Source organism: Melanotaenia boesemani, chromosome 22 (assembly GCF_017639745.1).
Source record: "Melanotaenia boesemani isolate fMelBoe1 chromosome 22, fMelBoe1.pri, whole genome shotgun sequence".
NCBI classification, from domain to species: Eukaryota; Metazoa; Chordata; class Actinopteri; order Atheriniformes; family Melanotaeniidae; genus Melanotaenia; species Melanotaenia boesemani.
The window spans coordinates 28,858,341-28,872,496 of record NC_055703.1 but is presented as its reverse complement, the minus strand read 5'-3'; the positions used below and the strand labels follow the sequence as shown (position 1 = coordinate 28,872,496).

The 14,156-nt window shown below is 43.9% G+C and overlaps 1 protein-coding gene across 1 annotated transcript in view; it reads right to left on the bottom strand.

Moving 5' to 3' along the window:
- LOC121633644 (serine/threonine-protein kinase D3-like) overlaps positions 1-1,396 on the bottom strand; it is a 61,060-nt gene extending 59,664 nt beyond the window's left edge. The window contains exon 1 of the mRNA XM_041975809.1: positions 1,157-1,396. The gene's annotated coding sequence lies outside the window, so the exon portion shown is untranslated. The remainder of the gene's footprint in view (positions 1-1,156) is intronic.
- Positions 1,397-14,156: the final 12,760 nt, after the last annotated feature.

Genomic DNA, 14,156 nt, shown 5'->3' with positions numbered 1-14,156 from the left:
AGCGTCCTTCACGGTGCGTTGCAGTCCGTATGACGTCACTTTGTAGTCCTCCATCTTGTCTGTGAGACGTCCTGAGCTCCCTCCATGCTTTGAGGATATATTTGTCCACCCATGGCTTCTGGTTCGGGAAAACCCAGACAGTCGTCATGGGAACGACATCATCCACCAGCTTAAATATGACGTCCGTTGTCACCTCCACAAACTCGTTGACTGGAAAGTGTCGACGTCCTGCAGCGCGCCTCTGCCTGGTCCATCCAGCGCCTGTCTCGTGGAGACCCTCCTGTACCATCCCTTGTTCGTACTTTGGGACGAGGAAAACGCCGTTGTGGTCCGATTTACGGAGAGGAGGAAATTTTCTGCTTTGTAGCTTGTTTAAATTGTAACAGCGGTTCAGGATATTCTTCCCTCTGCAGGCACACGTGACACGTTGATAAAAAGTCGTCATAACTTTTTTAAGGTTAGCCTTGTTAAACCCCCCCACGACGAGGGCGGCGTCCCGGAGTTTGGTCTGGAGGCAACGCAGCACATCATGTAGGATGGAGAGGTGGTCCCCTGGGCATTGCCATACTGTAATTAAAATAATTATTTGTGTTTACTGTGATTTTTTTTTGGGGGGGGCAACTTTATGGAAGCGGGGTCATGGCCCCTGGGCCCCCCTCCCAGGATATCCGCCCATGTATTCAAGTGTTTGAAATCAAAATAGACAACACAACAATTTTAAATTAGTTTTTTCTTTTTCCTCAGATTTATGCTTCAGTTTTGTTTTCTGGAGAAACTGATAAACTTTATCCAGGGAATCATTCCTTGATTCCCAAACGCGCCGAATGTTGAAAATAATTAGTGAGAAAAAGATTAACAAACCAGTAAATCTTCAACCAGTGAAGAAAACTTCCTAGTGACCCAGAAACCAGTAAAGCTGGAAAATATGATCAAATTAGTCAATAAAAAGCGACTTTAATCTTTATTATTTTCTCTCTGAAACCTCCAGATTATTATTCAGGATTCTCAGCTACACACCAACATGCATGTGTCTCGTGGACGTTTCCCTGAACTTCCCGCCGCCGCGCGGTCCGGCTGGAGGGGATCGATACGTATTGATGACAAAGATCCGATCACATAAAACTGATGCCAGCAACAGGTAAGTTAACGGCTTTACCTCGGGACTCGGAGCGGGCTGTCCGCTAACATCCGGCCCGGACCCAGAACAAAATGCTCGCTGACTCCGATCCAGCGGCGCTCGAGCTCCGCGCGCACCCTGGTCCGTCCGAAGCGCGCGCTCCTCCGGGTCTGACAGACTTCAGACTTCACTTGCAGACTTTTTCAAATGAAGTTTGGGGTAAAACTTGTCCGAGTAGCGGAGGCGCGACCGAGCGGCTCCAGCTTCGTGCGGATCTGATTAAAGCGCGAGCGAAACGAGCGGAGACGAACTCAGCGGGAAGAGGTCTCACTCTGACGGAATCTCTGGAGACCGCTCAACTCCAGAAATCTACGAGTGCGGTGCGTTTTTCCACGTTCATCTGGACGTTCACAGCAGTTTGGTGGAGTAAATTGACCAGAATTGTTCTGTGATGGTGAGTAAAAAGGCTGAGTTGACAGGTTATCACAAAAATTCAACAATTGAATCAGTGTCTAGTTCAACTGAACATTGTAAAAACAGATTTAATTTAATTAGTGGGCAGAAAAAGAAACAAGTTTGTTTAAAATATAAAGTCATGCTGAAATCAGTATGGAAGCAAACAGAGCACAGATGTGGCTAGATGTGTGAAGGAGTAGCGCATCTTCTTCTCGCATAGACGACCTTTGTTCAACACCGGTTTGTTGGCCGTCATTTAAATTTGGTGATTTGGCGCCATCTTGTGGTAGAAAAATGCCATTAGATCACAAATCCACGAACCAGATTTTATGACGTGTACAGAGACATGAAAAAGGACTGTTGAAATAAATAAGTGTTTAAATATATTACTAAAATTTAACCCTGAAGCGGAGTGTCCACTCTGCAGGACCAGGAACTGATCCAGAGGTTCTGGTTCTGTTCTGGGAGACGTGATGGAAGATTCTTCACGTCCTCTCCAGCAGTGGTTTCCAGCATGTTTTCCCCGTCATGCAGACCCCCAGGCTTCCTGACTCCTCTAGTAAAAGCAAAATTCAGCTAACATGCAGCCGGACTTTGCTTGGTTTGCCTGATACAGACCGACGCCTGCACCGCGGTGACATGTCTCTGATGAAACGATGAAGTCTTTTCCGGCTCCAAATCCATCAAAACTGAATCCACTTCAGCTGGTCTCTGTGTGGAAATGGTCTTCATTTAAATCACACTGAACAGGCAAATTCTCAGGGACCCCTGGCCTCTTTAGGGACCCCAGGTTGAGGACCACTGATCCACACAATACAGTGAGGAAACCTGTACCTGTAAACCTGTAAAAGTGTTCAGTCAGAGGCTTCTTCAGGTCATCCCTGCATCAGACTTCAGCCTCTGAAAGAGGACTGGACTGCAGACGAATCATCAGTTATTTCTAATTAAACTCTCATATTTCTTCTTATAATATTATTTCCCATCCCCGACATCCTGCTTCCACCATGATGGATCTCAGCTGCCTTGGGAATCTGTTCATCCCCCGTCCAGTCTGTTGTCCATCATCACTCCCAGGTATCTGTGGTCATCCACCTCCTCCACACTGATCCGTAGTGGCTGTGAAAGCATCTTCTTCCTCCTGAAGTCCATCACCATCTCTGGTCTTGTTTACATTATTTATTGAATTTCCCTTTGGGATTAATAAAGTATTTTTCATTCATTCATTCATTTCATTCAGCCTCGGGTGATTTTGTTTCAACCACCAGTGTCCCGTACTCACCCTCCTAACCTTCTCTTTTACACCCGACAACAGCTGAGTCATCAGAAAACTTCTGCAGATGACTCAGCGTTGTACTGAGTCAGTGGTGTACAAGGTGAAGAGGAAGGGAGGAAGCACAGTTCCCTGTGGAGCTCCTGTATCAGTGACCGCCACATCAGACAGGACACCGCCCAGACGGACCAACAGTGGCCCGTCAAGTAGTCATTGATCCAGGAGATCATGGTGTCGTCAACACCCATCCCCCGCAGCTTCTCCACCAGTAGCAGCGGTTGGATGGTGTTGAAGCCCTGGACAAATCAAAGAATGTGGTCATCACAGCACCTCCACCACCATCCAGATGCATGTAGGCTTGTTGCAGCAGGTAGATGACGGCATCTTCAACTCCTAAATGGGGCTGATAAGCAAACTGCAAGGATCCAAAGACATGTGGCCTCAGCTGGGCTGGGACCAGTCTCTCCAGGACCTTCATCACATGAGATATGAGGGCGACTGGTCTGTAGTTTGCCGGTCTCATGGGTTGGGTCATTTTGACATTTTATTAAGTAAAAATCTCTGAATGTGAGGATTTCCGGATCAGATCCAGGACAGTAATCCCGGGTGAGGCCGTGGTGAGCTGGGCCTCCTCTGACTGGTGATCCAGCACAAACTGGGTTCATGACGTGTTTTTGTTCCTCAGAATATCCAACATGAACGTTACAGAAATATGTGTTATACACAATGACTGTGTCCGAATGTGCACCCTACTCCCTACATAGTGCCCTATGTAGGGAACACGCCATTTTGTAGGGGTGTCCGAGGCTGTGTCCGAATGTGCACCCTACCCCCTAACCCCTCGTTCACTACATAGGGCTGTACTACATAGCACACTACATAGTGCACTCGTTCTCTCAGCGATTCGGACACGAAGCTCCCTATTTTTTCTTCGCCGGAAACCACGTGACTACCGCCGTCACCAAGGCAACCACAACCCACGTGACTCAATGCAGTATTTCCATCGGAGAAATGGCACAAGTTTTAAATATCTTCTTATTGATGCTAATTCAGATTTTAATCGTCCAAATAAGTAAAAAAACGGCAGAGAAGATGAGTGATGAGGAGAATGGCACTTGTTGCGTTAGCAAGACACCACGTAAGTAAATAGTTTTTTTTTGTATCCTGTTTATCACAATCAGACAACGCCATCTTCTGTGCAAAGTTAAATGTACTTTTGGTCCTCATCTCAAATTAAAAGCTGCTGTTACAGCTAGGTTTATGGGAGATCAGTCTCCTTTCTCTATAGAGAACACTGAAGGTCTTTATGTAGACCAAGAACAGGCCTCAACTCCAGCTTATATCACATCTTAGTTATACATGTTATAAATTGTATGTACACTGGATTTAAACTAAGAATAAATCGAGACACTAAATAAAATGACTATTTACATAGAATGAACTTTATTGGTTAAAAGAACACCACATTGGAGATTAACCAACAGAATAACATGTTTAACAACAAACAACACTGAGCTCCTTCAAACATTGAATTTTAAGTAGTTTCATTACTTGGAAAGTTTTTTTTTTTTTCTTTTTCACTTTATTCTTTTGTTTTATTTTTTTTTCTTAAGTGTTTCACACAACCTCACAAAGTTTTATTTCTTTTAGGGACCACCACTTTACTGCCAGGTGAATAAAAACGTCCCCTCCTGACCATGTATTTTGATGGTCACTCTGACCTCCGCCCTGACTTCCGCCTGAACCGAGACGCCATCTCGGGTCTGATTGGGCAGCTTTGGGCCACAGATCACCATGGCTGGGGGAAACACCTGGACACGCTGGTGTTTCTCTTCTGGCTGGCAAGCGGCACATCATACCGTGTTGTGGCCCGGGCCTTTGACATGCCCAAGGCCACGGTCTGCGACGTTGTCCACAGGGTTGCGGAGACCATACTGGCTCTGCGCAGAAGGGTCATCAACTTTCCCTCTTTGGATGGACTGGCAGAGGTTTCAGCTGGTTTCCAGAAGCTTGGTGGATCTGCAGCATTTAGGAAGGTGGTGGGAAACATTGATGGCTGCCACGTCAGGATCAAGCCCCCTGGTGAGAATGCGGAACGTTATTTTAACAGGAAGCTTTTTCATTCCTTTCAGTTCCAGGCAGTGTGCGACCATAGAGGCAGATTTCTGGACATTTTTGTTGGATATCCAGGATCAGTACATGATTCCCGTGTACTAAAAAACAGCCTTTTGTAGACCCAACATCTTTACCCACTGAACGGCTTCATCATGGATATCGTGGATATCCGTGCCCGTCACAGCCCATCACCCTCCTTACTCCTTACAGGGAGCCTGTAAGGAGTCCCGTTGAAGCCGGTATAATCGACACCACTCCAGGGCACGAGCTGTAATAGAGAGAGCATTTGGTGTTTTGAAAAGCAGGTTTTTTCTTGTTTTATTCTTTTGTCTTGTTTTGTTCTGAAGTCAAACAGCAAATTAAATATGTAAAAAACATTTCAAAAGAGACAAGTGTAAATAGTTTCAGTAGAATAAGTGTGTCCCTATAAATAGGCCTTTAAAAATGTAAGTATAATTGAAATATCCCTTGTTATAAGTTATGTATAAGTTTATTGTTTGAGTTTCTATTTTTATTTTAAATAAAAAGAACTCATCATTAAATGTTCCAACATTTTATTTATTTTCTCAACTAATTTTTCTAATAGAGACAAAGATCTCTCCTCCCTTTCCTCCTCCTTTTTCTCCCTTTCCTCTTCTCTCTTTTCTCTCTCTTCTTTTCGCTCAGCCCCAGTTTCTGCAGCACAGCCCTTAAACCACAAACCACACACAGTATTAAATAATTGCAGCAGCAGTAGTACTTACATTAAATAAAAATAATAAGCTTACTTCCAGCCGGCAGCCGAAGCAAACCTCCTCCCATTAAAGAGGTGGTCCTCCGCCACACGGAGGCGGACCAGCCTCTCCACGTCCTCATCCGTCCCTAAAAAGACAAAAAACGGCATATATCATATACTACAACATAACCTAAACATGTACCCAACTTATTTTCTGATAAGCAGTTAATTAATAATTAGTGTTAGAAGATGTCATGAACATCGCTGAGCAGATGCACGGAAAGCTAACAGAAGATGAATGCGATCGTTGACTATCCTCAGTTTATTTATATATATATACGTGGTCACAATGACCAAAAACCTTCACATCACAAGTTGTTTTTTTATTTCAATGCCTTAACAAAACTCAATTATTGAATATGATTAATAAAATACTTACATTTATAGGTCATTTCGCTCCTCTCATTTTTTTCGCCTCCTTGCGCCATGTTGAGCTTCTGCCCGCAATGCATTGTGGACTATATTAGCCCGTCTAGTGACCATCGATGGTCACTACTTTTCAAGATGCATTGTGGGTAATTTTGAGTGCCCTACTTTTTTCGTTCTGGACATTCGGACACCCCTACAAAATGGCTTGTTCCCTATAGGCACTATGTAGGGAGTAGGGTGCACATCCGGACACAGCCCATGACTCTCCACCGTGTGTGTAACGTCTTTAATGTGTGTGTGAGGGAATTATTCCTGCTGATCTACAATAAAGTGCAGAGAAAAGTCAGCAGGTGAGGCAGCAGTACTCTACCTCACCTCAAGGGGGCACTCTCACACATCAGCACAGTGTGTGTGTGTGTTGTTAACTTAGTGACCTTTTTTTTTAAGCGACTAGCGACAGATGCAGCAACTTTTTCTGGTAGGATTGGAGACTTTTGCAGACTGACGTGAATGAAGGTATTTTATTCTTCTCGATGAGGAAAAGGTGCTGTGCAGACCCTCTCAACCAGAAGAGGCCTCACCAGCAGCAGCTGCATCAGAGAAGGAGATGATCGCCTCCAGGCTGGAAATGGAAGGTAAAAGCTGCTGCTGGAGGATCACGCACTGGCTTACCGTCAGACTAACGTCTGTTAATGAAGAGTGTGGAGGAAACATTTAGAAAGTTAAGTGTCGTGAAATGTTGCAAACTCCGAATTAGAAAACAACCTACACTTAATAAAATTAAACTACAATAAAAGAAAATATTAACCAAAGAATTTGTTTTATTTTTATTAGTTTTGCCTTTTTAAACAGTCTTAGCTTGTTTTTTCATCACTTTTTCCTTTCCTCCTCCATTACAACCACATGTACCAGGCTGTTATGCACGTTAGATGATGACATCATTTAGCGACTTCTAGGACAGCCAATAGCTACCTTTCTCACTGAGGAGTTGGTAAGTGGGTGTGTGAGTGTAACTGAAAGAGGAATGCTGATGGGACATGAAGCATTGCTGGTGGATGGATAGTGAAATAAGTTTGTACGTGTAAATCAGTGCCTCGCCAGCCATGAACCTCACCGCACGTCTCTGGCTGGTTGTAATGGAAACTGAGGCTTCAGGAGGAGGATAGACGTGATTTTATCTGCATATTTAGTTACATGATCCTGTCCATGAGACCAAAAGAAAGCTTTAAAACTTAAACTCTGTGGGAGCAGCTTAGATTCTTTTAAAAGTGCAGACTTTTCTGTCCTTCTCTGGCCCGTCCTCAGGTGAGCATCCGTCCTTCTTTTTCTTCTTCTTGTTATTCTTCTCCTCTTCTTCTTCCTCATCTTTACTCTCCCTTTTCTTTACTTATTCTAAATACAATACAAAACCAAAATACTTGTCTTAATTCCAAAATACTATACAAAAACCAAAATCTCACAATCACTCTTAACCTTACCAAAATGGAGCTTTTTTTTTTGGTACAAACCAAAGTTTTATACCAAACGGTAAGCTTTACAAACTACAAACCAAAATCAGCTATAAAACGGAGCTCAAATGCTTCTCACAAAGACAGCGTATATCCTCAAACTCTCAACCCAAAACACAATCGAGTACTAAAGGGAAATCTAAATGCTCTTACTGAAACCACATGGTTTACTCAGACCAGCAACTTCTACACAATCCCAGTTGGCAGCTGTGTACTGTTAGGCCCACAGCTGCCATGAGGGTTGGCGCTTCCTCGTTCTTAAAGGCCTGGGGTCCTTCTAATTTGTTGTTGGGGAGGAAGTGCGGGATGGCAGTCGGCCAGTCGCTGAAGAGTAGAGGTTTCAGAGGGTGGTCCCACCAAATGGTAAGCTGAACAGGCAGCAACCAATCATTAGAGAGGCAGAAGAGTAGGGAGGTCACTGTCAAATCCTCCGCCAATGGCAGAGAAGCAACTGAGCAGCAGAATTTCATCACACACATTCTTATTTTTCCATCTCTGGAAACACAGAAAGAATGTTAATCTTTTGCAAACAATCCCATTTTCCAACTTCACATTTCTTACATTTAATTTTTTCACATCTCCGTCAGCATCATCACAGTCAGGAATCTCTATACGAGACAGAGCATCAACACAAACGTTGTCGGTACCTTTCTTCTGGCGAATTTCCAGAGTGCCCAACACATCAGTCTTTCGTTTTGATTATACATTCTCGAAAGGAATGTTAGCAGATTGTGATCAGTAAAGACGATGGTTGGCACAGAAGAAGAACCCACGTAAATGGCAAAATGCTGCAAAGTTAACATCAGTGACAGAGTCTCTTTTTCTATGGTGGAATAATGCATCTGGAGCCGGCTGAACTACATTGAGAAATAACCAAGGAGGTGATCAATCCCATGATCGTCAGACTGTAGAAGCATGGCTCCTGCTCCTACTGCACAGAATGGAGCGGTCTCAGGAGGTTGGGAGCGGCCAGCACTGGCGCATGTCAAAGCAGAGCCTTGGCACTATCAAAAGCATGTTGGCATTCCTCTGTCCATCTAAAGTCCTGCTTAGGACTGATTAAAGCTGTCAAGGGCGAGACAACGTTAGCAAAGTTGCGGCAGAAGTTTTGATAATCTCCCGTCATACCAAGGAAACTGCGTAATGCCTTTCTACTTTCGGGGACAGGAAATTGACTTATGATTTCTACTTTAGCTTTGAGAGGGGGCACTACACCTTGACCCACCTGTCTTCCAAGAAAGGAGACAGTGGCCTGACTGAACTCACGTTTGGCCAGGTTTAAGGTCAAGGAGGCCTGTTCTAGACGAGTTAACACTTCTTTTAGGGCAGACAAATGGTCATCCCTCGTGTCTGTATAAATCACCACGTCGTCTAAGTATGCGATACAGTACAAGAGGACGTCGTCTAAGTATGCGATGCAGTACAAGAGGACGTCGTCTAAGTATGCGATACAGTACAAGAGGACGTCGTCTAAGTATGCGGTGCAGTACGAGAGGACGTCGTCTAAGTATGCGATACAGTACAAGAGGACGTCGTCTAAGTATGCGGTGCAGTACGAGAGGACGTCGTCTAAGTATGCGATACAGTACAAGAGGACGTCGTCTAAGTATGCGATGCAGTACGAGAGGACGTCGTCTAAGTATGCGGTGCAGTACGAGAGGACGTCGTCTAAGTATGCGATACAGTACAAGAGGACGTCGTCTAAGTATGCGGTGCAGTACGAGAGGACGTCGTCTAAGTATGCGATACAGTACAAGAGGACGTCGTCTAAGTATGCGATACAGTACAAGAGGACGTCGTCTAAGTATGCGGTGCAGTACGAGAGGACGTCGTCTAAGTATGCGATACAGTACAAGAGGACGTCGTCTAAGTATGCGATACAGTACAAGAGGACGTTGTCTAAGTATGCGATGCAGTACGAGAGGACGTCGTCTAAGTATGCGATACAGTACAAGAGGACGTCGTCTAAGTATGCGGTGCAGTACGAGAGGACGTCGTCTAAGTATGCGATACAGTACAAGAGGACATAGTCTAAGTATGCGGTGCAGTACGAGAGGACGTAGTCTAAGTATGCGATACAGTACAAGAGGACGTCGTCTAAGTATGCGATGCAGTACGAGAGGACATAGTCTAAGTATGCGGTGCAGTACGAGAGGACGTAGTCTAAGTATGCGATGCAGTACGAGAGGACATAGTCTAAGTATGCGATGCAGTACGAGAGGACATAGTCTAAGTATGCGGTGCAGTACGAGAGGACATAGTCTAAGTATGCGATGCGGTACGAGAGGACATCGTCTAAGTATGCGATGCAGTACGAGAGGACATAGTCTAAGTATGCGATGCAGTACGAGAGGACATAGTCTAAGTATGCGGTGCAGTACGAGAGGACGTAGTCTAAGTATGCGATGCAGTACGAGAGGACATAGTCTAAGTATGCGATGCAGTACGAGAGGACATAGTCTAAGTATGCGATGCAGTACGAGAGGACATCGTCTAAGTATGCGATGCAGTACAAGAGGCCTGCAAACAGAGTGTTGACTAAATGCTGGAATGTAGCAGGAGCATCACACATACCGAAGGCCATCACTGTGTACTGTAAGAACCTGTCAGGTGTTACAAAGGCCGAAATTTCCAATGCTCTTTCTGTTAGCAGGACTTGCCAGTATCCTTTTAACAGATCTTTTTTGGTCACATATCGAGCCGATCCAATAGCATCCACGCAGTCTTCCACTCGCGGCATTGGGTACGCATCCACAACAGTCAGGCCGTTTACCTTTCTGTAATCTGTAATGGAACGGGGTGAACCGTCGGGTTTCATTTCTACCAGACATGGCAAGCTCCAGGGACTCTTGCTGGGCTTAGCAAAGCCATTCTTGACTAAATAGTTGGTTTTCTGAGTCAAGAGCTGTCTCTTGTGCAAGCTACACCAGTATGGGTACTGTTTAACTGGTCTACTATTTCCTACATCAGGGCTACTCAATTCGGTCCTATGAGGGCCGCAATCCAGCAGGTTTTCCATGTATCCCTGCACCAACACACCTGAGTCAAATTAATGAGTCATTGTGTAGAACCTGATTGGCTGTTAGAGCCACCTAATTTGACTCAGGTGTGTTGGTGCAGGGATACATGGAAAACCTGCTGGATTGTGGCCCTCGTAGAACCGAATTGAGTAGCCCTGTCCTACATCAATGTCATGTCAGATGACAGTGGTGCGAGAAGGAATGTCCTGAAATAAGTGGTGAAACTTCTTAATTAACGTGAGAAGACCAGATTGCTGATTTTCGTGGTGAAACTATAATGTAGACGGTAGCTTGACGAGCATCTCTGAATTACACAACCGGGGTGTTAGCTTTGCGGCCAAAGTTTCAGACCATTGTTGTTCTACCGGGAAAACACTTTCATGCACGATTAGAACACCACACTGAACTTCTGGCGACCCTGGATCTGGCCGATTACAGTTGCTACTAGCGTTATCTTGCAAGTTACAATCCCGGATACCAAGTTGCAGCGCACATTAACATTAACCAAAAACAGTTTCTCGATCTTGTATGCAGCAAAGGGCCTACACAGTCTATTATAAGTTTCTCAAATGGTTCACTCACAACTGGAATCGGGTGCAACGGGGCCACATGGAATCTTCTGATTCGGCTTTCCAGTTATCTGGCACACATGGCAGCTGCTAACATGGTGAATGATGTCTTTCTTCAAACCAGGCCGAAAGAAATGCCTGGTGGACATTGCATCTCGTATCAAGGCCTTTAGGTTGAAGACGGCTCAGCAGTTGCTGTACCATTCTGGACTGCCGTGGACTGACACTGCCTGTGTACTGCTGAGGCAGGCCGGAGGCTGGAGATATGATAAACATCTTTTTCTTCTTTAACCAGGGTCCATAGATTTGCCTGGTCTGACTCCTTTCTACAGGCCTGTCCTGCAGGCATGGCATGTTTTATCTTCCATCAGAAGGAGACTTTGACGGTGGGGATGTGGATTCTGGAGGAGCCTCTGGTTGGTAACAGCCTCATCACTTCTCAGGCTCTGGACTCCGAAAACCTGAGATCCAGACTAAGGGAGAGAGGCTGTGTGAAGCTAGGTGATCTGCTAAGGACTTTTATTACCCAATTGTCCGGGCTGCTCAACATCAGGTCCAGCAGACTGTTGACCAGGTTGGTGGAGGAGGTTCGTGCGTCCCTACCAGGACCCCTTAGAGTGTTTGCTGAGGACAGGGCTGTTCTGGATCGGTGGGCAGCCGGGATGGACTACCTGCTTCCATCCCTGACTGTCTCTCCCGCCATTAGTCAGTGGCGGGATGATGAGGACGTCTTGTTGTCCTTTCAGACCCCGGTGTCAAGGGACTTTGAAACTTTGGGAAGGACGGCTCAGTATCTTTTCAGGGTGAAGGTCTCAAAACTCGCTCCTTGGTGGGGGTAAAGGTGTTGAGGTTGTTGGCAGGGGTGTGTCCCCAGGGGGCTGTTGGCGGTCCCGAGACAGAAATAAGAGAATCATGTTTGTATAGAATGGGGAGGGGGGGCTGCTTGGTGTGTGTGTGTGTGTGTGTGTGTGTGTGTATGTGTGCAGCTGGGTGAAAACATTTTGGTGAGTGTTTCTATTATAATGTATTTAGTTTTGTTTTAAATATGCATAAATGTTTTAATCATGTAAAGCACTTTGTGTTGCCTGTATTATGAAAGGTGCTTTTTAAATAAAGGTTGATGTGATTTGATTCGATTTGTATAAGTCCCCCATCGATAAACAGATGGGTGACCTCCAGTGGAGGGTTATACACGGGGCTATAGCTACAAACAGGTATCTGGTGCACCGTCATCCTGACACGGGGGAGGGTTGTCCTTCTGTTTGCAGCCTGAGACGGTCCATCATGTGTTTACTCAGTGTGGTCGACTGGCTGGGCTCTTTAGGCTTTTGGGGACTTGGTTTCAGGGACTAGGGGTACAGTTTTCCTTTTGTTTGTTTATTTATGGTCCACGCTATTCTGCGAGGAACAAAGATGTGCACACACTTGTTAACTTCCTTTGATTTCAGGTCCAGCTAAAACCAGGAAGAACGGTGTGGGGGGTGTGGACATGGTGATGATCCTGACAGGGATGCTGGCGGCTCGACTCAGGCTGGAGTTTGAGTTTTATAAACTTACTAAAAGGACTGATGCCTTTGTGGGAATCTGGGGGATGTGCTGCGTTCGGTCAGAGAGGACTGTTTGTTTGTGCATTTCTGAGGGTTGTTGGTTTTGGTTCCGTAGTTTTAAGTACTGTTAGGTGTGAAGGGTTTGAAATTTAGTTTATTAATGACTTTAATTTTGTGTTTGGAGTTTTGTTTTTTGTTGTTTTAAGTTTCTTTTCTTTTGCTCTGTTGTTGGTTTTGTTGTGGTCATTTTAATAAAGTGTTTTTGAAACTCCTCTTCTTCTTCTTTCTCTTCTCTTTCTTTTGCTTCAAACATCAGGCGTTGTGTTCGCTGTCAAACGGTTTTTGTTGTTGATTTATTTCATTAATTTATTCCCTGTTTTCTCCTCTTTCTGCCTCAGTCTCATGTTTAAAGATATTATGGATTTTCTCTCCTGTTACGCTTTGTTGACCTTCTCTGATAAACACTGAACGAGACCACGCCCACAAAAGATGCTGCATTCGGGGACCGTCGGACATGTAATCATTACTCAAAGGAAATTTTCTTTGACAAAACGCTGTGATGATGCTCACATGCATCATCGTTTATTTAATTGATTTTTTTGTTTTTTTTTTGTTTTTTTTGTATTAAAAATTTCAATATCAGAACAATTAATTTTCTTTTACTCGTAGGTACCTGAAACATCCTGGTTCAGAAGTTCAGATCCCTCCATCCAGAACGGAGTCAGGAAACATCGGCGGCCCAGGACAGAAATATATTATTTATATAAATATTATTTATTTATTATAATATATTTACAAGGATAAGAAAAGTCTTGGTAGTTCAACTTTTAAACTAATATAACTTCAAGCCAATATCTTGTTTTTTAATATCTTTTTGTATAATATAATATTATAATATTCTGTCCAGTATTCTTTTAATTAAACAAGTAAAGAAATATTAATATAAAGGAACTTTAATTTAATTTTATTGGTTGTGAGTTGTGAGTGTGATAAAAATGTAAATTTCCTTGAGATGAGCCCTTTTCTATGCATGATTCTATAAAAAAATGATTTAATAATAAATATAATTTAAATTTTAATTCAACATCTTGACTTTTCTAAAATCATTTATGGGAGATGTTACAAGATTTACAAAAACAGACTTCTGAAGGATTTTTGTTTGGTTTAAATTAGTAAAAGAAAAATAAATTAATCAACAGCTGATGATAATTTAACTACTGATTTTTTTCTCAGCAGTCTTCAGTTTAGCGTTATCAAAGTACACAATTTGTCAATAAAAGTTCAAGATCAATCCATAAATAAAAAAAGACTAATTCCGACGTTATTACGGCCATTGAAGGCATCATTAACATCCTGTTCTGTGACTGGAGGGTAACCAGAAAGGGCGTGGCCAGATCGCAGGTAAACTGA